The sequence below is a fragment of the Dasypus novemcinctus genome, chromosome 8, assembly GCF_030445035.2.
Source record: "Dasypus novemcinctus isolate mDasNov1 chromosome 8, mDasNov1.1.hap2, whole genome shotgun sequence".
Classification (NCBI taxonomy): Eukaryota; Metazoa; Chordata; class Mammalia; order Cingulata; family Dasypodidae; genus Dasypus; species Dasypus novemcinctus.
In genome coordinates this window covers 4,684,627-4,701,872 of record NC_080680.1, presented here as the reverse complement: position 1 = coordinate 4,701,872, position 17,246 = coordinate 4,684,627, and the positions used below count along the sequence as shown (strand labels likewise).

General features: G+C 37.8%; 1 pseudogene; it reads right to left on the bottom strand.

Moving 5' to 3' along the window:
* LOC101445115 (contactin-associated protein-like 3) overlaps nucleotides 1–17,246 on the bottom strand; it is a 116,603-nt pseudogene that overhangs the window by 34,842 nt on the left and 64,515 nt on the right.

Here is a 17,246-nt window from a genome sequence, read left to right as displayed (position 1 = left end):
AAGAGCGATGACAGAGGGTTTCTTAAACTTGTCCCAGATCTTAGAGGGAAAGGTTTTTGCATTTCACCATTGAATATGATGTTAGCTGTGGGTTTTTCATATATACCCTTTATCATGCTGAGGTAGATTCTTTCTATTCCTGCCTTTTGAAGTGTTTTTATCAGGAAAGGGCGCTGTACTTTGATGAATGCTTTTCTCTGCATCTATGAAGATGATCGCGTGATTTTTCTTTCTTTCAGTCTGTTTATGTGGTGTGTTGCGCTGACTGATTTTCAGTGCAAGGATGCTTGCACACCGGGGATTAAGCCCACTTGGTCGTGGTGTGTGATTCATTTGACGTGTTGTTGAATATGGTTAGCAAGTATTTTGTTGAAAATTTTAGCATCTAGGTTCATTAGAGAGATTGGTCCATACTTTTCCTTTCTCGCAGTGTCTTTGTTTGCCTTTGGTAGCAGGGTGATGTTGGCATCATAGAATGAGTTAGGCAATGTTCCCTCCTGTCTCTTTTTTGGAAGAGTTTAAGCAGGATTGGTGTGAGTTCTTTCTGGAATGTTTGCTAGAATTCATCTGTGAAATCATCCAGTCCTGGGCTCTTCATAGTTGGGAAATTTTTGATGACTAATTCTCCTCATTATTTATAGTTGGTCTGTTGAGTTTATCAATTTCTCCTTTCACCAATGTAGCCTGCTTGTGTGTTTCTAGGAATTTGTGTATTTCCTGTAAATTATCCATCTTGTTGGCATATAATTTTACAAAGAATCCTCTTATGATACACTTTGTTTCTGTGGGGTCAGTGGTGATAGCCCCTTCATCATTTATTATTTTCTGTATTTGCATCTTCTCTCTTTTTTTCTTTGTTAGTCGAGCTTAGGGTTTGTCAATTTTATTAATCTTCTCAAAGAGCCAGGTTCTGGTTTTGTTTATTTTTTCTAGTGCTTTCTTGTTTTCAATTTCATTTAGCTCTACTCTAATCTTTGTTATTTTCTTCTTTCTACTTCCTTTGGGGCTTGTTTATTGTTCTTTTTCTAATTCCTCCAGGTGAGCAGTTAGGTCTTTGATTTTAGCTTCTTTTTTTTTGATATAGGCATTTATGGCTATGAATTTCCTTCTCAGTATAGCCTTTGCTGCATCCCATAGGTTTAAATATGTTGTATTGCCATTTTCATTTGTTTCAAGGTAGTTAGTGATTTCTTTTGTGATTTCCTCCTTGACCCATTGTTTGTCTACAAGTGTGTTGTTCAACTTCCATATCTTTGTGCTGAGTTTGGTTCTCTGCCCTTTACTGGTTTCCAGCTTGATTCCATTGTGATTAGAGAAATTACTTTGTATACTTTTAATCAGTGAACATTGTTGTATGGCCTAGCATGTGGTCTATCCTAAAGAATGATGCATGTGCACTCAAGAAAATATATATCCCACTGTATTTAGGTGTAATGTTCTGTTAATGTCTATTAGGTCCACATCCTCTAATGTATTGTTCATAGTTTTGTTTCTTTATTGATTCTCTGTCAAGATGTTCTGTCTAACGGTGATAATGATGTATTAAAGTCACACACTATAATTGTACAGGTATCTGTTTCTCCACTTAGTTTTTCCAATGCTTGCCTCATGTACTTTGAAGCATCCTGGTTAAGTACATAAATGTTTATGATTGTTCTTTCTTCTTGATAGATTACCACTTTTATTAATATATAATGTCCTTCTTTGTCTCTTACAATGGTTTTGCATTTAAGTCTATTTTGCCTAATATTTATATAGCTACTCCTGGTCTTTTTTGGTTATTGTTTGCTTGTAATATTGTTTTCCAACCATTCACTTTTGCTTCCTTGCATTCCTGGATGTAGGGTGGGTTTCTAGTAGACAGTGTATAGATGAGTCATATTTCCTCATCCATTCTTCCAATCTGTGTCTCTTGACTGGTTAATTTAATCCATTAACATTCAATGTTATTACTGTCAAGGAATTACTTACATTAGCCAAATTTTGTTTAGGCTTATATATGCCATATGTTGTTTTTATTTCTCTTTTTATCTCTTCAGTTGTTCTTACACTCTCCTCAAACTCTCTCTCTCCTGTTTTTCCCTTTGAATTTGCAGAACTCTCTTCAGTATTTCTTGAAGAGCAGGTTTCTTACTGACATACTCTCTTAATTTCTGTTTATGTGTGAATATTTTGAACTCTCTCTCATTTCTGAATGCCAGCTTTGCTGGATAGAGAATTCTTGGCTGGAAGTTTTTTTTCTTTTAGCATCTTCCCTACATCATACCACTGCCTTCTTGCCTCCATGGTTTCAGATGAGAAATCAGGACTTAATCTTCTGGGGCCTTCTTTGTATGTGATGGTTCTCTTTTCTCTTGCTGCTTTCAGTATTCTCTCTTTGTCTTGAGCACTGGACATTTTGGCAAGTATATGTCTTGGGGTAGGACTGTTAGGATTTATACTGTTTGGGATACACTGCACTTCCTGGACATGTACATCTATCTCCCTCAGTAGGGTTGGGAAGATTTCAGCCACTATTTCCTCCAACACACCTTCTGTTCCCTTTTCTGTCTCTTCTTCCCCTGGGATGCCTATAATGCATATGTTTGTGCATTTTGTGTTGTCATTCAAAAGTTACTAAACAGCATGGTAGTGGAATAAAGATTGCTATATTGATCAATGGAATGAATTGAGAGTTCGCATCAACTGATTTTTGACAAGGCTACCCAATCCACTTAATTGGAACAGAAAAGTCTCTTCAACAAATGGTGCTAGGAGAACTGAATATTCATAACTAAAACAATGAAAGAGAACTCCATCTAACTTCATATTTAAAAATTAATAAAAAATGGATCAAAGACCTAAATGTAAAAGGCAGGACCATAAAACTCCTGGAAAAAATGTAGGGAGGCATCTTCAAGATCTTGAGCTTGGTGATGGTTTCCTAGATTTTACACCCAAAGCACAGACAATGAAAAAATAAATAATTAATTGGAACTTCCTTAAAATTAAGTACTTTTGTCTTGCAAAGGTATTTCACTTTGCTAAGAAATCAAAAATGGAGCTCATTCAATGGGAGAATACATTTAAAAACCATATAGTCAATAAGGGTTTAATATCAAGAATATATAAAGAAATCTTTCAAATGAACAGTAAAAAGTCAAATAACCCAGTTAAGAAAACAGCAACATACTTGAATAGATATCCTTTCAAAGAGAAAATTCAAAAATTCTCAATATCTCTAGTAATTAGGGAAATGCAAATCAAAACTTCATTGACATATAATTTTACACCTACTATAATAATCATTATTCAAAAAAACTACGAATGTTGGAGAGAATGTGGAGAAATAGGATTACTTTTTCACTAGTAGTGGGAATGCAGAATGGTGGCCCCTTTGTGGAAGACAGTTTGGCGGTTTATCAGGAAGTTAAGTATTTAATTGCCATATGATTTGGCAATCCCACTATTAGGTATATGGTAAGAAGAATTGAAAGTGAGGACATATAATGAGCAATCTGAGGTGGAAATCAAGAAGAAAATACCATTTACAATAGTAACTTAAAAATCAAAACCCAGGAATAAATTTAACTAAAGACATGAATGACATATATATGTCTATACTGCCCAAACTAATCTACAGATTTAATGCAATCCCAATCAAAATCAACAGCATCTTTTACTGAATTGGAAAATCTAACTATGAAATTTATTTGTAAAGGCAAGAGTCCCCTAATAGCCAAAGACATTGAAAAAGAAAAATGAAATCAGAGGAATCACACCACCTGACTTTAAAACATACTACAAAGCTACAGTGGTCCAAATTGCATTATATTGGTACAAGGATAGACGTACTGACCATTGGAACCAAATTGAGAGTTCTGAATAGATCCTCACATATACAGTCATCTGATATTCAACAAGGCCACCAAGCCTACTAAACTGGGAGAGAATGGTCTCTTCAACAAATGGTGCTTGGAGAACTGGATATCCATGTCCAAAAAATTGAAAGAGGAACACCATCTCACACCTCATAAAAATATCAACTCAAGATCTAAATATAAGAGCCAAGACCGTAAAGACGTTGGAAGATAATGTGGGAAAGCATCTATAGGACCTTGTAATAGGAAATTACTTCATGAACTTCACACCCAAACAATGAGCAGCAAAAGAAAAAATAAATAAATGGGACCTCCTCAAAACTAAAAACTTTTTCACCTCAAAGGAGTCTGTCAAGAGTGAAAAGGCAGCCTAGCCTACTCAATGAGAGAAAATATTTCTTAACCATCTATCTGATAGGCACCTAATATCTAGCACATATAATAAAATCCTGTATTTCAAAAATAAAGACAAACAATTCATTTAAAAAATGGGCAAGTGATTTGAATAGACCACTAGCTATCAGGAAATGCAAATCAAAACTACAATGAGATACTATCTTACACCCATTATATTGGTGGCCATTAAAAAAAAAAACAGAGGACTACAAGTGTTGAAGAGGTGGTAGAGGAATGGGAACCTTCATCCACTGCTGGTGAAAATATAGAATAGTGCAGCCCTTGTGGAGGACAGTTGGCAGTTCCTCAAAAAACTAACTATAGATCTATCATGCCACCCAGCAATTCTACTGCTGAGTATATACCCAGAAGAATTAAAAGCAAGACATGAACAGATACATGCACACCAATGCTCATAGCAGCATTATTCACTATTGCCAAAAGTTGGAATCAACCCAAATGCCCATCAACAGATGAATGGATAAACAAAATGTAGGATATATGTACAATGGAATATCACTCAGTTATAAGGAGTACAGTACTAACACATGGATTAACATGGATGAATCTTGAAGACCTTATGTTGAGTGAAGCAAGCCAGGCATTGGAAGACAAATATATACAGCCTCTCTGATATGAATTAAGCAAATTGAGCTGGCTCAGAGAGCTAGAGTCTGGAAGAAAGGTTTACAAGAAATAGAAAGGAAGAAGAGGGATGTAAACCAATGCCCACATGGGCAAAATCTATGCTAGGGTGGAAGTGAGTAGTTGTGCACTGAAGGGATATGGTAGGGGCGAGGGATTCTATTGGGTTGGGTGGTGCAAGCTTGACAGGGCGATAGGGTGGGGAGGATGGGTTGGATGGTCCATGGAACTGGGGGGAGGTTTGGGGGAGGGAGCAGTGAGACCTGCAGATTGGTGGGTATGTGGTTGAAACTACAATGTTGAGAAAACTCTTTGGGCAATGTGACAAGGAAGGGTTACTGGTTTAGAGTTTGGATGGGGGGAATTGGGGACAGAGCGCACCTGGGGCAGTCTTCTAGAGAATGTGTGAGTGATCATTTTGTCATAGTGTGTTGTATCAGTGGGAGGAGATCCACATAATGAGTGGGGAGGAGTTGGCCTCCCATACTGGGGAAGCCCAATATGTTCTCAAACAGAGGGGAGGGTGTCTCTTGAGAACATGGGCAGTTCCTAATAGGGAAAGACAGTCTAGTGTGTCAAGCCCTCAGCATTGTTACAAGTATCTATGAATCTTATCCTTGAAGGAGTGAAGCTTGGTTGTCACTGTGGGCCCCAAAGGGAGGGGGTGGGAGAAATGGAAGAGATGGAAGAGGGGGTAGTTAGGGGACAATGGAAGTGTTCTGCATGACCTTGCAATGATGGATACAGGCCATGTTAAATTTCATCAAAAATTTATAAAAGTATAATGTCTAAAATGTAAATCATAATGTAAACTACTGACCATGGCTAGTAGCTATGTTTCAATATTTGTAGATCAGTTGTAATAAAGATACTATCCACTTGTAAAAAGGTTATTAATTGGGAAGGGAGAAAAGGGGGAAGATGTTGGATATATGGGAGTCCCTATATTCTGTATGTGACTTTACTGTGACCTAAAACTTCTTTGAAGACATAATGAAAAAAAAAGTAAGACACTGGGGAAGAAATGGAAGAAAATGCCACTGTACATATAGGACAACAGTTATTACAGTGATGAAGGGCAATATATTAAAAAAATGTTTTTAAGTATTTTCCTTTTTTTATTACCCCAAATTTTTTTACTTTATTTAAATTTTAGTTTTTCTAAATTATTATGCATTTTATTTCTTATGTTTAAACCTATCATTACTATCTCATTTTTGAAGAATTTTGAGTCACAGAAGGGTTACAACCATGGCAAGGGAGGATCATTGGTGTGGGGCGTCAGTGATGGGGGATACATGGGAGGAAGGTCACGTATAAGGTATATAAATATATTCAAATGTTAATGGGGCATTACCACAGTGGGATCCACTCAACAACTGAATGAACCCTGAATTCCTATCCTGGGGAGCTCTGCCACACTCTGTAATGGAACAGCAACATTCCCCCAACTACAGGGGCAATGACTAGTGAAGAAAGATGGCCCATTGATGGGTCCCTGAGATTGATGACTATGCTTATGAGCCTTTTACTCTTGAAATTGCAATTCAGCCTAGTGTTGCAGGGTGCCTAAGAGTTACCTACTGAATTACCTACAGAAAGCCTCCATGTTGCTCAAATGTGGCCACTCTCTGAGCCAAAATCAGCATATAAATACATTACCTTCCCCTCAGTGTGGGGACATGCCTCCTGGGGAATAATCCCTCGCTGGCACTGAGGGATTACTACCAATCACTGGCTGTTGATGAAACTGGGAAAAGATCTTGAATAAAAGGGGAAAACAGTAAAGAAAAATGAATTTATATGGCTAAGAGTCTTCAAAATGAGTCAGGAGGTTATCAGAGAGGTAATGCTTATGCACATCTCAGCAGGATCTTATAGTTGCCAAAGTAGATATTACCCCAAATAGTAGGGTTCCTGAGGGTTCTGGAGACACCCAGGTCCTATGATCATGGCAGAGAGCTCCAGAGTTTGATACCTTGTCAGTGGGCCAAATTCATTAGTATAGGTATATAGGAGGAGTTTGTCCTCCTGAGCGTGACAGAGTTGGACTCATATGTGACTTCTCTACATATGCCTCTTCCATCCTTTTTATTGAACCTATAGTTTGCACTGGAGCTGGTAAGTGTACATCCAAGAAACTTGAATCTCTGGGCTTTCCATGTGCCAGCTGGGCCCTGAGCCTCAGCGGAGTTGCAACACCTACTCTCCAGTTCATTGGACTCACCCAGGACAAGTAGCAAGGAGGTGACAATGCACAACCATCACACCGAGGAACTGAGAGAGTTTACAACCACAAGCAAGAGAGTCCCACCCATTAGCCATATGGGATTGAAGCCTCCTCTCTATTAGAAGTGGAGTGGGCATCACCATCCCAGAATCTTCAGGATTGGGGAATAAAATATGGATTAGAGTAGACTTATTCATATTCCACTATAGACTTATTGTGATTCTAGCAATGGAAGAAATTATATCATTGGTGTGGAGACAGTGCCACTGAAGTTGTTGAAGTCAGGGAGAGAGAAAAAGAGATGTGAAATGGGGGCATTTTTGGGATTTGGAATTGTCTTAAATGACACTGCAAAGATAGATACAGGCCATTATTTATCCTGCCATAACATACAGAATGGAGTGGGAGAGAGTGTAAACTACAATGTAAACTATAATCCATGCTTAGTGGCAATGCTCCAAAATGTGTTCATCAATTGCAGTAAATGCACCACTCTAATGAAAGAAGTTGCTGATGTGGGGAAAAGTGGGAGGTGCGGGGAGTAGGGTATATGGGAATTCCTTAAATTTTTTTATGTAACATTTTACATAATATAAGTAACTTTTAAAAATAAATTAAAAATATATTTTTTAAAAAGCAAGGACATAAACAGATACTTTCACACCGATGTTCATAGCAGCATTATACACATTGCCAAAAGATGGAAGGAACCCAAGTGTCCATCAAGCACAATGAATGGATAAAACATCTGGTATATCCATACAATGGATTATCATTCAGCTGTAGGAAAGAATTAAGTCCTGATATGTGCAAAAACATGGAAGAAACTTGAGGACATTATGCTAAGTGAAATAAGTCAGACACTAAAGGACAAATACTGTATATCTCACTAAAATGAACTAATTATGAGTAAAAGCACTGAGTTAAAATCTAGAATATACGTTACCAGGAGTAGATAATGCAGAGCTGATACATGGTATGTGCAGAAGTTCTAATAGGGTTGATTGCAATGTTTGGAGATGGACAGTGGTGATAGTAGCACATTATTGTGAGGGTAATTGACAGTGCTGAAGTATGGGTGTGATCACGGTTAAAGGGAGTTTAAGGTTGTATGTGTCAATAGAAGGAAAGCTACAGGATAAATTTGGGACTGTGTAACACAGTGAACCCTGTTGTGGATGATGATGTTAGTACAAATATAGGAATGTTCTTCCCTGAAATAGTACAAATATATGTCACTATTACAAGGTGTTAATGATACGGTGGCACATGGAAAAATACAACTAATGCAAATTATCAACTATAGATAATAGTAATACTATAATGTTTTTTCATCAATTGTAACAAAGGCACTATTCCGATGCTAAGGCTCAATAATGGTGGACTGGAAGGGGTATGAGATTTTCCTTTCTGCAGTAATGAAAATGTCCTAAAACTGATTGTGGTGATGAATGAACAACTCTGTGATTATACTGAGAGTCACTGATTCTAAACTTTGGATGGACTAATGATGTGTGAATAAAAGTGTTTAAAAAAAGGAAAGAAATTACCCAACTCCATAATGTTTACAAGAAAGTCACTTCAAGTTCATTAGTATAGGTATATTGAAAGCAAAAGATTGGACAAATATACCATGAAAACATTAATTTAAAATGCAGGAGTGGCTTTTCGATATCAATTAAGTAGACTTCAGAGCAAAGAAAAATACTACAGAAAGTGAGCGACATTACATAATGACAAAAAAGATCACTCAACAAGAAGACATAATGATTCTAAATTTGTATGAAACATGAGAGACTGAGAATACATGAATTAAGTACTACTGGAGCTGAAGGAGAAGTAGACTAATCCATAATTATAGAAGGGAAGTTCAAAACGCCCTTCTCAGCAAGTGATAGAACAAGTAGAGGAAAAACAACAATGACATGGAAGATCTGAACAATATAACCAACCTAAAGGATTTAATTGATATATGCAAATTTTTTACCCAACAATAGCTAAATACATATATTTTTTTGAGCACCCATGGAACAGTCACTAAGAACATATCCTGGGGCATAAAACAAACCTCAACATCTAAAAAAATAACTTAAATCATACACAGTATGTTCTCTGATTTTAATGGAGTGAAACTAGAAATCAATAAAGGCATTTAAAAAATCTCCAAACACTTGGAAATTAAAAAAACACACTTCCAAATTATCCATGAGTCAGAGATCAGTCTCAAACAAATTTTAAAAATACTTAAAATTGTATGAAAATGAAAATATCACATATCAAAATAAGTGAAATGCAGTTAAAACTGTATTTATAAAATCGGTTATGGCACTAAATACTTAAATTAGAAAAGAGGGAAGTTTTAAAACCAATAATCTAATTTCTTAAATCAAGAAACTGGAAAAAGAAGAGAAAAGTTAAGGCAAGCAGAAGGAAAGAAATAACAAGCAGATTATCAATAAAAGTGAAACAGGAAAATAATAAAGTCAATGAAACAAAAAGATAGTTCTTCTAAAAAGAAACAATAAAACTGACAAATCTCTATCAAGCTGTCAAAGAAAAAAAAAAAGTAAGGTGCCAAATTTGCTAATATCAAGACTATAAAGGGATATCACTGCATATACTGCAGACACCAAAAGCATAAACAGAGAATCCTATGAACTCTACATGTATAAATTTTAAATTTTAGATGAAATGGACTAATTCCTCAAAAAGTACAAACTACCACAACTGATCCAACATGAAACAGACAATTTTCATAGACTTATAACAGTTAAGGAAATTAAATACATAATTTAAACCTCTGAAAAATTGAACTCTCCAGGTCTATATAGTTTCACAGGAAGATTCTGGCAAACACTTAAAGAAGAATTAACACTGATTTTACATAATCTCTTCCAGAAAATAGAGAAGGGAACAGTCCCAACCTTATTTTCATTGCCGTATAGGCCTAAATACTAGTTTGGTTACACCAAACCAGAAAAAATAGTGCAAAAATAAAAAATAAAAATAAAAAACAAATAACAAGAACAAAAATACAGAGTTTTCTAAAGAAATCTGCAAAAGTCTTCAATAAAATATTAACAAACTAAATCTAGCAATGTATAAAATAATTCATACACTGGTACCAAATGGAATTTGTTCCAGTCATGCAAGGCTGATTATTGACATTTGAAAATCAATCAAAATCAATGAAAGCAAATTATCATCTCATCAGACAAACACAACAATTATAATCATATCAATTGATGCAGAAATGGAACTGGACAAAATCTAATACCCATTTGTAATACAATGTTCAGCCAATTAGAAATAGATGGGAAGTCCTTCAATCTGGTAAGGAGCATCTACAAAATCCCTTAGAGGTGAAAGAGTGAATGTCTTTCACCTAAGACAGGGAACAAAGCAAGGGTGCCCACTTTCTTCACTGTAATTCCGCTGAATACTGGAAGTTCTATCCACTGTAATAAGGCAAGAAAAAGAACTTAAAGGCATACAGGTTGAAAATAAATAAATAAGGTTATCCCTATTTGTAGATGTCATGATTAGAGATAATACTCTTCTATCTCTAATATCAAGGAATATTCAGAAACTTCCAGAGCTAATAAATGAGTTCAGCAAAGTAGTAGGATATAAAATAAACACACAAAAATCATCTCAATTCTATATATTAAAAATGAAAATGTGAAAACAAATTTAAAACACAGTATCACTTGCAATCACTCTAAAAATTAAATATATATGCATTGAACAAAGCATGAATAGGATCTGTAAGCTGAAAATTGCAAAACGGTGCTGCAAGAAATCAAAGACCTAACTAAATGGAGCAACTTACTGTGTTTGTCGATTGGAAAACTCAAAATAGTGAAGAGGTAATTTCCTCTCTCTGAATTGATCTATAGGTTTAATGCAATTCCTATCAGAATCCCAACAAGGTTTTTTCTAGACATATATTAGCTTATTTTAAAATGTAATGGAAGGCACAGACTCTAGAATCACTTAATCTTGAAAAATAAAAATAAAATGAAAGGAATAACTCTACCCTATTACATAGCTACAGTGACCAGACAGTATGGTATTGGTGGGAGCACAGAGGAACAGATGGAGAGTCCAGAAATAGACACACCATATAAATGTGTCCAGTTGATTTTTGACGAATTTGTAACTTCAGTCTAATGGGGAAAGCCTTTCAATGAATGGTGCTGTAGCAATGGGACATCCATACACACACACACCACACAGATATACACACAGGGTGAATCTTAACATAACTCTCATATCTTACACAAAAATTACCCCAAAATGGACCATGGAATTAAATGTAAAATGTCAACCATGACACTTTTTAAAAGTGCATGAGCCATGAAAGGAAAGGTGATAAACTGGACCTTGTCAAAATTAAAATTTTGCTCTACAAAAGACCCTGTGAAGAGCATGGAAAGACAAGCTATGGAGTGGGAGAAAATATTTGTCAACCACATATCTGACAAAGGGCTGGCATCTGGAATTTATTAAGGATTCTCAAAATTCAACAGCCAAAAAGCAAATACTCCAAAAAACATTTATAGACATCTCACCAAGAAGGATATAAAGGTGGTAAATAAGCATATGAAAATATGCTCATCAACATCATTAGTCATTTAGGGAAAAGTAAATTAAAACCAAAATAAGATACCAATACACAGATCAGAATGGCTGAAAGAAAAAATAGTGACAACACCAAATGCTGGTGAGGATGTGGAAGAAGTGGAAACCTCATTCACTAATGATGGGAATGCAAAATGGTACAGCCACTCTAGGAAGAGTTTGGCAGTTTTCAACACAGCTAAATATGTAATTACTAAACAACTTGGAAACTTCACTATTGGACATTTATCCCAGATAAATCAGAACTTATGTTCATATGCACACAAATGTTCACAGCACCTTCATTCAGAATATTAAAAACCTTCAACGGGTGAATGGGTACAACCATACCACGGAATACTAGTCAGCAATAAAAAGGAACAAACTACTGATTCACATAACATCTTGGCTGAATCTTGAGGGGATTATGTGGAGTGAACAAGGCTAATCTCCCGAGCCTACATACTGTATGGTTCCACTGATATGACATTCCTGAAATGACAAAATCATAGAAATGGAGACCAGATTAATGGTTACTAGGGGTTATACGCTAGTGGGTGGGAGAAAGAAAACGGAGGTGGCTAAACAAAGGCAACATGAAGACTTCTTGTGGTGATGAAAACATGGTATATCTTGACTGCTTCAATGTTCATGCCCTGATTGTGATGTAACACCGTAGTTTTGCAAGATGTGCCATTGGAAGGTAACAGGGTAAATAAAGGATACTAAGGTGTTCTCTATCATTTCTTTTTATTATTATTATTTCTTACAACTGTATGCAAATCTGAAATTATCTCAAAATAAAAAGTTTAATAAAAGTATGAGAAAATCATGAGGGAGAAATATATTCTAAAAAAGAGAAGAAATAGAAAGTTGTCAATTACTGGAGTAGAATGCCCCATTTCCTCAATTATATTAGTCCTTACCTACTAGTTCCCAAACTTGTCTACACATTAGAATCACCTGGGGACCTATTAGAAATTCCAAAGCCCAGGATATATCCCAGACCAATTAAACCCCAATTTCTGGACAGACATCAGTACAGTTTATAGTCAGATGTCAATTACTTTTTACAGTGTTGCAAAGTATAACGTGAAATTTCCTCCTAACCCTTTGTGCCCACTGGCATAGCAAAGCAGGTCAACGGAATGAAAAATTAGGCCATGTCATCCTCCTAATGCATCACTTACTCAAGAGAATCTGAAAATATTAGTTCCATCACAGATGTTTGTCTAAATGGTTACATTAGAATTTTTCTAGCTTTATCATGCCCTCTATAAAGCATACCTATGAGGACTGGTTGTATGTTGAGTGTGCATAGAAAAGGGGCACTAATCTTCATCCTGAAGGCGTTTTGCAAACTTATAATTCTTTTCATTTTCAATCATCCCATTCTCCAAATTAAAAATTACTTTTTTGTTGTTGTAGAATAATCTTTATATCTAGAGGTAAAGTCCAATCAATAATAAGGAGAAAATGCATAAATTAAGTGCTGGCCACAGGTAGGGTCTCTTTACTTATCTGTAGTCTCCAGCTTTGGACAAGTCCACACCTGAAGACGTGTGACGCTTGCTCACTGATTCACTGAGCCATGGGATTTTCTGGTTTCCTTAGACTTGCTCACTTTCTTCCCTTCACCTTGCATTCCCTGGTGAACTAATCCTACATACAGTATTTTGCTCCATAGACATTGTTTAGTTTCCTATAATTGCTGATTAAAATTCAGAAGCAAAGAACTAACAAATAACAACTAAACTTCGTAATGTCAAATATAAATATAAGAAACAAGAGATGTGGGAATGAGAATTGTTTATTCCTCGAACTTTATGTACATTTTCCCATCCAATCTCACTGAAATCCCATGAGATCAGAACTACTGGGACCATCACAACGATGGGGAAAAAGAGTTCCAGAAGGATTAAGCCATTAACCAAATCTCATGGCTACTAAGTGGTAGATGTGCAACTTGACCTTAGCACTTGGAAATGAAACAAGTCCTCTGCTCTTTCTAATAGGTAAATTTGGCTGATGAACATTCAAAGAAATGACAGATTAGCCTGAGAAGGGACAGTTCAGCAGGGGTCTGCGTGGATCTAGCACAGTGGGTAAGATCTGAGAGAGGAAAACGAGGAGGGAGGCCATTTGGGTGGAGGATATGGCAGGAACACAGGCACGGGCATGTCTATAGTGGCCGGTCAGCCAGGAGAGATGCAGCTTAGGAGGAGGTGCAGGTGTGGATTTGCAAGCCCCACCTACAGACGGGAGTCTGTGATAGTCTTGGTCTTTTTTGGACCCCAGAAAATTATGTTTTTTCTTAAATTGGCCCTCCTGTGAGTGTGATCCTATGTAGGTGGAAACCTTTGGTTAGATTAGATTAAGTTAAACATTTGGTTAGATTATATTCAGTAAGAAATATCCCAGAGTGGTCTTAATAAGTTTGAATCCTTACTGTCTTCCTGGGGTCCTTTAAAAATGAAATGAAGCTGAGAGAAAAAAACATAGAAATAGAGAGAAAAGACGCAGGAGCTCAAAAGGAATCCACAGAAGTTAAGAAAGAAAGCCATAAAAGCAAAAAGCTGAAATCAATGGAACTTGAGAGAGAAAGGGCCAAAGGAGCAGCAGCAGAAGCTGAAAGCAATGGAGCCCAGAGGAGAAGGCAGAGACCAACTAACTCTGTCATGTGCCAGACCCCATAGCTGAGGCTCGGGGAGAAAAGCATCTCCTGATGGTACCTTGATTTGGACACTTTCACGGCCTCAGAATAGTAAGCTTATAAGTGAATAAATGACCATTTTATTTATTTTTAAGATTTATTTATTATTTTTCCGCACCCCACCCTGCTATTTTTTAGCTGTCTGTGTCCATTCTCTGTGTGATCTTCTGTATCTATTTCTCTTTTTTGTTTTTTTCTATTCTTATCTTCTCGTCTTTCTCCTCTAGGAGTCAGAGGGATTTGATCCTGGGGACCTCTGATGTGGAGAGAGGTTTCCTGTCAATTGTACCCCCTCAGTTCCTGGTTTACTGCTGCACTTCGCTTTGTGTCTCCCCTTCGCCCCTCTTTTGTTGCATCATTATCTTGCAGCGTGACTCCCTTGCATGAGCACTGGATCACTGCATGGGCACTGGCTCACCACACGGGCACTCACGTGGGCACTTGGCTCACCACGCGGGCACTGGCTCACTGTGCTGGCATGCTTTCTCTTCTTTTTCACCAGGAAGCCTCAGGTGGTAGGTGGAGGCCTTATCACTTGAGCCACATCCTCTTCCCAAAGGACCATTTTAAGCATTTAGTTTGCCTTGGCAGCCTAGCAAACTAAAACAGAGTCAGATGCTAGCACTTTTCCAACTCTTTCTGGAAGATTTTGGACTAAAAATTTAAGAACAACTTTGTGATGTTACCAATGTAATATTTTGATTACTAAATTTAAAAAAGAAAAATGTAAGCTTCAGTATTTATTATTAACAGTTAATTATTTGCAATGTATCATAAGACAACTCTGTTGGGAGTAGTGGGAAGCTGAGTAAGCCAGGGGCAAGTTCTGTAGGAGGTTGTGGGAGATCCTGGAATCTGGGGGTGTGGTGGTGGGGGCACCCTAAGCCATTAGAGTTTCTGCAACAGAAGACAGTTATGATGGAAGCAGAGTGTCATTAGGATTATTGGCATTTACGAAGAGTAAGATATATATTGACTATTTTGGAAAACATGGAAAGCCAGCTGGAAAGCTTTTGCAATAACTTCAGTAATTATTTAAGCCTAAATTAAGGTGGGAGATGAAGCTGGGAAATAAGCAGTGACATTCTGGCATACAGAGGAAATCGAAAAGGAGGAAATGAAAACGGTGTAGGAGATATTTTGCAAAGAATAATGCATTCTTGGTTCCCACTGGTCTCCTGGAAGAACTGTGATATACCCAACTCGCCCTAATTAGCCATTATCCTCTAATTGTGAGCAAGACACACAGAGGGGCCATCTTCAGAGTTACCGAGTTATAATTTCATCAGCAAACTGTGCCTTGATTTTATGTTTTTGAAGCCTGCATCACCTGTCCTGTATGCAGGTGCACAGGCGCGTCCGGAGACCGTCAGGAAGGAGGCCGTGCCTCTGTGGTCCAGCCAAGGCGGGCAGGAGACCGAGCAACTGCGGCTGCGCGCAGAGCGGTGTAGACGCCCCTGGGACTTTCTCCTGGAGCAGCGCCTCGCAACCTCCAGCTTGTGGCCCACTGCGGACACGGGAGCCTTAGGGCCTCGGCAGGAGGCGCCACCCCGCCCCCGCGGCGCCCGCACCTGCCCCCGCACGCCCGCCCTGGGGCGCGGAGCCAGCGCCGCTCCAGCCCCGCGGGGCTCCCCTGGGCCGAGCCGGGGGGGGGGGGGGGGGCCGCTGAGGGAAGGACGCAGAGCGCAGGGCGGCCGGGGCCCTGGACCCGCCCCCGGCCCACGCACGGCCACGCGGGGACTGCGCGCAGAATCCCGAGGAGAAGGGGAGGCGTGGCTGCGCTGCAGGGGTCAGCACGGATGTGCCATTCGGAGCGACTTTCACTGAATTAAGTATTTCTAGTCATCACAGCTCTTTAGGTGTAGAAACATGAATGGAATTCTTAAAATCATAAAGTTCTTAAAATCATATTATCTGAAGATCGTAGTGAACAGTGGTTTGTTTTTCATGGAGATGTGTGTTACTGTGTTATTTGCAATAATAGTTTGGTTTAAATTTATAATTGCACTATATTTACAAGCCAGAACTCAGCATCTATGAGAAAATATATTGGGAGAACTGCTCATTAAACTTTTGTGATAATGTCTAAAAGTATATGATATAATGACTTTCTAGTAGTTAAAAATACATTTTACATAACCACAAGAATGAAGGCAAGCTTGTATTGCCTGTATATTTACCTTTTTAATCAGCATTTTCCTTACCTGTATGTTCATCTATTTCTCTCATTATCAAATAAATTTATACCAGATATATACTGGGATGATGAGAACCATACACCTGTAGGATATAATAGGAAGCAACTCTTTATATAAAAGTGTTTAATAGCATATCAGGTTCTCAATGAGTGGCCAAGCAATGAAGAATTACACGCCTTGAATAGCTAAAGAAAGTATTCCAGGTGGCAACTGGCCACCTGAATGTCTGCTGACACAATTTCTGATGTTTTTCTGTCACATCGATTAAAAATAATAATAAAATGAGCTCCACAATCTCCTGAGAGAAGAAACACATCTTGGACACTTCAATGTGCCGAATACTGGATCCAGGCCTTGTGGTGTAAATCATTACCTCGTTGCCGCAGGTGAGTAGCTGCCTGGATGTCTTCCTAATCTACTCCAGAGGCAGTAGCTGTATTTTAACCTCTTAAAAATATGTAGTTTATTCAATGGAAAATGTAGGCAGGAATTTTCTGGATTGTAAAGGATGGAAAGCACATATATGGAGGTTTTAAAAATAATACATTTAAGGACTAAAAGTCAAATCAAGGTAAGTTCTA